This window comes from Neodiprion fabricii, chromosome 1 (assembly GCF_021155785.1).
Source record: "Neodiprion fabricii isolate iyNeoFabr1 chromosome 1, iyNeoFabr1.1, whole genome shotgun sequence".
In the NCBI taxonomy this organism is placed as follows: Eukaryota; Metazoa; Arthropoda; class Insecta; order Hymenoptera; family Diprionidae; genus Neodiprion; species Neodiprion fabricii.
The window spans coordinates 32,762,983-32,772,365 of NC_060239.1; positions in this window are offsets into that span (position 1 = coordinate 32,762,983).

The following is a 9,383-nucleotide window of genomic DNA, read 5'->3' on the forward strand; positions in this document are numbered from 1 at the left end:
TTTGGAAAGCTTTTTTTCAAGCTAACGCCCGAAAACTAAAATTAACCCTTGACTAATTCAGATTATTATAGAGATATTTATTTCCTAGTACTTGGCTATCGCTTTGGGGTCGCGGTTTGAGATATCGAGATACATTGCCCTGCTTTCAACCTAGCTCTAAAAATATCCAATGTAATTAAATCGTGGCGTAAGCTGAGCCTCGCCGCCTAATGCTGGAAGGGTTAATACGCAGATGATGGACCAGATGGACACTGCCGTGGTTCGAGAATCCGATTACACCTCACCGAGTGTCTCGCCTGTTTCGCGACCGTCGGTGTAATAATATCTGTGTACGAGTTCCCGGGATATTATCGCATTAAGCATAGGAGGCGAGTTCCTGTCGGATTCGTAAAACGCCCTCGCCGGCACGTGACTGCAGCACGCGACAGCGACGGGTGGGTCATTACACTTTTGCGCATCTTTATAATCGCGTCACTCCTAATTTTTTAACCGCACAGCCACGTGCCTCCCCCTTAAATTGTGAGTTGGTTTTGGGCAGATATCGTATCACGCTTTGGCACCTCTCTCTGGGAATCGGGACAGAGCATAATAACGCGACGATTGAGGTGTTCCAATGATAATATTAATGATCCTATCATCTGGGTGACTAAACCACCAAAGTCACGTGCCGGCTCGAGGAGATGGATAGCTAAAATAGCTAACTACCCTTTTAACAAAAATGTTTTTTATTCATTCATTCATTCAACACTATTCGCGTACGTCGCGGATTCATTTCACCATACTTTCGAACGACACGCGTTCTCTCGAGTGTTGTTCCATTTGCGACACAAGAATGTTTGAATTTTAATTTCAACATCACTTCCAAAATCGTAATCTCAATGCGAATCATGGATTTTTTACTACGAGTAAATGTATTTTAGCGTTCTAACACTTGAAAAAAAAAAAACTTATCTCTAAACCGCTTGTATCAGAAAAAAATAAATTCCCACAGAACCTTCTAAATGCAGAATAAAAAAAGAAAAAAGAAATTAGAAATTTCTAGTAAGCAGCAAATTACACAGAAATCAAAAACCGTACACCAGATGAAATTTTTATGGCAATAGATAGTTTGATTAGAAAATGACATCTTCATCGTTGACGGATAAAACGCGTTGAACTTTTTCAAATATTTCAATTGAATTTCAACGTTAATACGGCGTTGGTTTATATCTACAAGTGAAAGCCCCGTAGATAACAGGGTTAGCATTTCCCACAGACGAGATCAACTTGTTACGCGTTATCAATCTTTCTACGAAGCGATGTCAGCCCGCAAGTTACACACCGGCACGAGCGACGAATTAAAGTTTGTCCATCGGTCGCGTGGCCCTCGTGCCTTGCACACGTGGCGGTGCTAAGAGATACCCCACGAAGCGAATACGGGTTCACGCCTCCGCGGCAAGTCACACGTGTCTTGAAACAACTCCGGTTAGCATCGATCACCGGTAAACTTCACGCCGCCGCCACCGCCGCACGCACGTGCCTGAAACGGATGAACGAGGACCGGAGATCAACGGCTAATTGAGATATCATAGCCCGTTTCATCCCGAAGTGAGAAAGCTCGGCGATTAAACAGCATGAACCCATTACACTTTCCTCCTCGGACACGTGCCGCCGTGTTTGCACGCTAATTACACACACCGGGAGGCAATTCGGCTCGACTGATCACGGTGAGACAATCCGCATTGAATTTTCGCGGGAACCGCAACCAGCGTACAGAATTTCTAAACGATCCCTGTTTCTCATTTCTTCATAAAATAAGTAATAAAATGTTCCGTATTATTTGACGATAAGTCCGATTTTGAAATTGCAGAAATACGTCAACCAGTTCGAATTTATTTGCAAATCACATTTAGGCGCGTTAAACAAACGAGGATAGCACGATACATGCAATCTTTTGTACGCACTTAGGAGTAGCTGAAGCAGAGCAAGCAAACAAACGAAACGATGCTCGGAGAATAGAGAACCGAAATTAAGCCCAGCCCGAGGATATTGGAAGAAGCTTCAACGTTTCGCAAGCATTTGCACACATCGGTCCCACGTGAAATGCTCGGGGCGGTTTGCCGATGATCATGCTTTTCAATTAGGACACGTGACCGGTCTTCTTGCGCTTTGCTCGCTGTTTACTCGAGTTTACCTTTCGGTCGAAATACGAAAGGGCCTCGGTCTCCGCACTGTGTACTCGTCGTTTTCACTTCCGCTTCGACTGATTTCCTTTCAAGCGGTACAGAATGCCAGCCACGTACCAGCAACGTTTCCGGTCAAAGAGGCGGGCTTCGATTTACACGAGTATAGGCAGGAAGAGCGGTTATATGCTTGAATTAATCCTGAGCAAAAAACTAAACTAGTAATCAGGCTACTGTGAGCAACTACGAGAAATCAGGTTCTTACTTTTCATATTTACCGTGAGTACGAATTCTGATGATTAATTAAAAATGTATCGTACGATTTTTATTCTCTTTATCTCTCCCTAGTGGATGTATGTACACTTACATAAGGGACGCAGATAAAGTGTACAGCTACTCGTCGTTTTACGCCGGTGAACATGATAAATGGACCACCTTTTCTCTCGAACTTTTCAATCAGAAGCAATCTTCAATCATTGAGTACTTAGTCCACTGAAAGAGACTCACAAAGACCCCCGGTGTACCCTCACCGACGCATATTCGCGGAAGAGGTTCTGGGGGCCGGTCGAATCTGATCTAGATTACGGATCTGTTTTACACACTGTTTCTCGTCGGTGAAGCGCCCCCTTCAATTGATCAGCCCCGCAAAAATCGATAATAACTACCAACGTATAATACGTTGTATATATTGAAATTAAACATAATCGTACAACTTGTTTTGACTCTATACATTTTGCAGACAATTCCATTTAAATAAAATTTTTATATTTTAGAATAATGTTTAGCAGGTTTTCTCTTATTCTTCCGAAACAAACGTAATTTCGATTCACTCCATTGTCAAATTTTATACCACTGCTTCAGGGGAGTTGAAAAAGTGAAATATATCTGACAACCAGTACAATTCAAGTATCAAATAATACGATTCTTTCGATATTGCAAAGGATGCGGAATCTCGTTGTGAATCAAACATCAGCAAACAGCGATATTACACACAAAGGTAGCATCGTGGCAGGTGGACAAAAGGTAAAACCATGGAAAAGCGCACTTAAAATCTCGTGAACATCTCGTTTGGTCCGGGGAGCTGTGGCACGTGGTTACGAGCAGGCCAGGTGAGCCAATCCAACCGAATAACGCTTTTTGACGTTAACGCCAGAGCTCTTATGTATGCTACACTAAATGCAGCGGGCAACAATGGCCAGATAGTAATCTCGAGCATTAGTCCCTGGTTACGGCCACGTTACCATTATGTTGGTGCTTCACCTATCAATCCATTGTTTCACTTATCAGATTTCGAAACGCGGCGCCCCCCTCTGGTGGCCCGGTAACGGACCCGAAGTACCGCGTAACGATCGATTTTGCGACGAGAACAAATCTGTCGGGAAATAAATCGCGGCGCAATCCGAATTCGAGATATATAATATAGAAAACGAAGTCGAAGTGTCTCGAAACGAAATTGGAGAATTGAAAGTGGGAAATTTGCCGTTACTCCGCTTTGACCAATTTACGTTCCGGGCAGTTTTTATTGGCCTCTCACTCTTTTTCTCTCTCTAGCTGTAATTTGGCTTCTTTGTTCACAGCTTACTTAGATCTCTATCCGATGAACTCTCGAGGGAACGAGAGCAGCTCCGTCCGTGTACTCAAAGAACTCCCAAAGGACTGCTAGATTATCTCTCCGGGATCTGGTACTGAGGTTCGTACTACCACCTCACTCATCGTTCCAAGGGAATTGTGTCTTCTCTTCGATTATTCATATCGGGCTCTTTGAAGCACGCGTGTATATTTAAAGTTTCAGATTCCGTCCCGTAAGTGTTCGAAAATTTATTATAATGCAGGGAAAAAGCAGAAATCGAGAGTTTCTGAGTTGAAAAAAGTTGAACGCCCGTCGGCTGCAATGGGCTCCGCAACGTCAAGACACAAGCAACGTTCATTGTTTCAAAATTGAGTATGAAACGAGTTAGCAACAGCGTAGCAAGAATATCGCAGATGTCTATCGAGCGGCGCTGCACGCAAAGCCACTTGAGGATAAAGTGGTCGTCAACAAAAGGCCCGGTGGTCCTGCGTAACAAGTAAAACAGTTGCCGATAAAATAATAGGTAAAAAACCGTCCACGCGCTACTGGTTTTCTATGAAAGGAAAATTATGAAGCATGGATGCTGCCCGAGTGGGGCGAGGAGGGGCGATGCGTCTGGAAAGATAAGGGTTTGATCGTTGAGCGAGTGAATCTAGGTAGGCAAATGAGTGAACGTTTGGTCGGGAGGTCAATGGCTCGAGCAATTATTTCAAGCCTTTCGGCCTCGAAAAAAATGACTTCGCGTTAATATATTATTATCCTGCAGTGAAATTCCAGCAACGTTTGGTCGCCAAGCTGCGAGCGAAACCGGCTCTTCAGATTTATGGCATCAGAGGGATAACGCGTTTCCGAAACAGCCCTCACCCAGCAAGCGACACCCCTTTTCATCGGTCGAAAGAGGAGGAACATTTCACTTTAAAAAGTTCGGTGTTTGCGGACATTATACATACCCCCTGAGGAATTTCCCAGTTGTATTCCCAAGGCGAGACGGAAAGCATTGATCAGCAAGAACGGATTTCTCCTCGCGATAAAAATTGCAGGGTTCATCCCAAAAACGACCAAGCTCCGCGTTTGGATGAATGCACTCCACGTCGGTGAATTCTCTCCCTCGCTACACGGCAGCTCAAGGGATGAACTCACCCCGTACCAATGACAGTTTTGCTCTATGGATTTTTTTTTTCAGTTCTCCTTTTCTGCCAACTGAGGGTACCTGCCCCAACGATCTCCCCCTAGGACGTCTTTCTGGTCGAACGCGCCCGAAGAATGAACCGATGCACAAGAGAACATGCATGTAATCTCATCTAAGATTATTTCTACATAAGCATGAACGAAAGTAGTTAATAAATACCTTCTGATACGCAAGTGCACCCGCCTTGAATTAAAACTATCAAATTAAACCTACGAACTCACTCCCATACAATCATCGTCTGACTTACTTCCGGCTAAGCCAGGTAAAAAATGACTCACCCTGTAGCTATTACGCGCCTGCAAAATGCAACCGTAGTTACAGTAAAGCGCATTGTGAAGCGTGCTGTCTCGGAGTAGAACATCTTTTATTTTTCATGGTAAAATTTCTATTACAAAGTTAGAAACACCTTTGAATCGCGTGACGTCATCGATGGAAAAAAAAAATTTGCTTGAAACTGGGCAGATTGCAACGAAAACTGTCCATTAATCATTCTACGCGGAGATGTGAAACCGGGGTGTGAAAATCCCCGTTAAGCTTGTTGACAAAACATCCCAACGAAGCGTTTTCTTTTTTTTTCTGAAAAAAACCGTTTTTTCACGGTAAGCATTTTTGGACAGCTGTAATAAGTAGAGCGAAAGTAATGCCCAAAGATTAGAATCAAAGTACTGGAAGAGTGCGTTGAGTTATGCTAATTGTACCGGAATATTAATCAGGTGTTTGTCGATTGGAAATTAATAGAAGTTCACTCCTATTTTAGGACACAATGCCAATTATAGATTGATCCGAACTAGTTCAAGGTCAGTCGATGAAACCCGAGAAGCGAATAAATCAATAAATGTTTTTAATTATAAACAGTCACAAGTTCGAAGGAGATTTGCTCATAATCGCTCTCGTACAATTTAACTCTCAATACTCATGTCTCGGTGGAAATTTTCACTTCAAACTACGAGTGGAAAAATAATTACACGCTCGGTGATAAAAAGCAGGGTGATCAAATTTCAAATTGTCCATGGAACGGGCTTTCATGGCTGTCATGGTTTTGGAGGATTACAGAACGATTACAAGGCTTAAATTTAAAGTCCCGCGTAGCGGAGCAACCCTTTGTGGGCTAGTGTATGGTTTTACAATCAGTCACCCGTGCTGTGACACAGTAAAGGGGTAGTCCACCCGTTTCAAAAAGCGGATTAATCCTTTTTGATTTTGCACTATCGATCCCGACGCCGCTGGTTCATCGTGATTGATGGGCTTTTCAACGATTTCTAGACTTTCCTCTCACTCATTCTCTCGTGGACAATGAACAAAGATCTCACCATTCTATAGCCCTTCGCAAATATCTGCGGTTTCACGCGTTTTATTTTTCCATTTCTGCCGTCATTTCGATAACAAATATACTGCCGAGTCACTGTTGGCGCTGACTCTTAAGTACCGTTCACAGTCACGTATCTACTCAAGAGATTCATTACACAGGTTCAAAACGGAATCCAATCCACAACCTCCAATCATAATGACATACTCAGTGTCCGAGCATGGGTGTTAGAAATTGTCCGGCATTGGTGACAATTTCAGGAAAAGATTAGTGATGAGTAAGTTTTGAACGTAGAAAGATTGGGTTTCATTATGCGATCAGAATAGGATAAGCAATTGACGAGCGATCGTTAATTGTTACAACCAGCGTAGAATTCTGAAAACAACGTATGTTTTTCGTATAAATTGGTTTCCCAGTCGTCGAACTAATATTTTTGGTTCTGCTTGATCAGGATTCCTGCCCTACATACTTCTTACCAAAGAGTAAATCACTCTCTTTCATTATCTAACCACCATGTCCATGAAAAATTGCTGCCATCTCCACAGCTGAGAGTGTGTTCGAGCATGAACTTTTGATGGGCGGTAACAATTAGGTGGTTCAGTCTAAGGGCTGTAGGTACTTTGTATCGATAGACGAGTACGTTATAGCTGCAACAAAAAGGTGTATCGGTTATAATGTGGCAAGGGTAGAATTGATTAGGAGCTGGTTAGCATCGACGGCTGACCCGCAACGAGCCAAAGTCACTTCCAGACCAATTGAGTCTACTTACATCCGGGCCACTCGAATCGAACCATATCGCGAGCAACTAGCCCGAGAAAAACGGTTTCTCAGCCCGCAGTTGCTCTGCGCGATGTACTCGATGCGTACTTCGGGGCGTAAGAAGTGCAGAGATCGAAAATGAAATAGAAAGAGCGGAGAGGTTCCCTAGCCCCCGTAACGAGCGAACTTCAACTGCAATGTATACTGTGCCCGTTTGCTAGGCCCAACGTACAAGGCATAGGGCCCCTAGCTCGTTCCTCTTTCTCTCTCCTTCTTCTTTTTCCTATTACTTTTTTTTTTTTTTTTTTTGAAGGAATGATGATGTATGGATGTTGGCTGGGTGCTAGGGGCTCGGTAAAGGGTTCCATTGTCGTGCCTTCCTGCCCTCAGCCCCCTCAGTCGCCCTTAGGCCGATGGCAAGGAAAGACCCTCGTCAGCAGGGGGGGGGGGGGAGGGGAGGTGAAATATTACAGCCGCGCAAGCGACCTACGTACACCCCTGATTCGTAATGTACGCTCTGTAAACTGCATACTGTTAATTTTATGTCCGATTTTCGGCCCCCCTCCTCTTCACGAAAATATCATTGTTCTTCGAGGGACCGACGATTTTCTAAACGAAACATACGGGTCAAGTGCGCCTGCCTACCATTAGGTTCGACTTTCTCTCTTCTCTCTCTTAAACCCGACATTTTGGTTTTTTTTCTCTCGCTCTAACGGTCTATTGTCAGCCGCAGAAAAATATTGACTAACAAAACGCCGCATTCAAATCTTGGCTAAAAACTAACGAGTACGCTTCGATTAGTTTAAACTACTCTTTAGAATCGATTTACGAAATTGTTAGCGCAATGTGCAGCTGTACTAGCTTCTATACTAATCTACGTTGATACTTAAAGGAACTCTCTCGTTTACACACCTTAGAAGATTGCACCAGCATGCTACGACGGTTTGTTAAGTAACCAGGTGAAAGTCAGGATACACGCCTGCAAAGTTGTCTTTTAGTCAGAAGAAGTACGAACAACAGCGGTATCGTATATCAGTCAGATTGGAAACTTGATAAACTTGACAAAATTGATTTTTTTCCTTCAAAATATTTGGGACGTATTTTTGTCCTCGAAATATCTGACATTTAAATTTTTCTGGGCTTGATTTTAAATACATTGATACTTTCTATGCAGGAGTGTATTTGTGAAAGTTAATTAATGAATTTAGTGAAAGGTGAGCGTTGCAAAATTCGTTTGAGCCACGTCTGTATTTGACAATACTTATTTTCAACCGAGTGCGTTCCCTGAGAGAAAGAGCAGCCGATGATTATATTCTAATCAGAAGCGACGTCACGACTCAGCCCGACCCTTGAACTTGAAGGTGGAACGAAAACGGGAGAGCGCGTACTAGGGCAGGGCGACAAGTAGTGATGTAATTCGATGAGGATCGCCTCTAACAACCGGTAGAACGTGTAACAGAGCATGAATACCTGTAGAACAAAAACCATATCCTCAATTAACGTGCCAGGCTTGAAATCGGACACCGCGCGCGTTCAATATGCAAATCCGATCGGACATGGTTTTAGAAATTCGCCTCGGCCCTTCCACCGTCCCAACAATGCGTGACTCTGCCAACAATGGAAAATAATAAACCGTGATAAATAGCTGCGCAAATACACAACAATCGAGGTAGCTCGCGTTCCAGGTGGGCGATTCAAATTCTTGAATAAATAGTACGACGGGTAAATAGTCCTCGGTAACCAATGGGAGAACTTAGCCCGCAGTGCTGCGGCAGCGGACGAAGAGAGGCTGCAGGGGAGCCCCGGAACGTTCTTGCTATTAATTTTTCATGTTTGCATATTTGCCAGGGCTCATAATTTGTCAAGCGATGAGTTATACCGTCTGAAAAGCAAACACGACGGTTCGACTGGATTTTGATCGGGGCACGCAATGATGCACGGCGCAGGTGCGAAAATTCGATATCCGGCTATTCCTCAAATTCGAACCTGTTCTAATTCGTCTGCGACCATTTTCCCCCGGCTAGCTGGGTGGTTAGGTGATTCCACAGGAGAGTGGTCCACAGAGACAGATTGAGGGGTGTGTTCGAAACGAAATCAGTCTTTTGTTTTACAACCCCTAAAATGGCCGTTGGGGATTTTGCTCAAAGTGACGCCCATCCGTTAGAAACTCCGCCCGTTGACAGTGTGCCCTGCGTGTACGTTCTTTGCTCAGGGGTAAACTTCGCCGACTCTACGGAAGATTAAAAACGTCCCGGAGAAGTTTTTTCGCCCCCGTTTTGACGGGGGAAAACCGACCATTCGCCCTGCCGAAACCGGTAGTCTGGTATACCTAAGGAATTTCTAATCGATCTTCGCACTTCTGCACCGAGTTGTACAGTGAAGTGATTCGCCAATTTA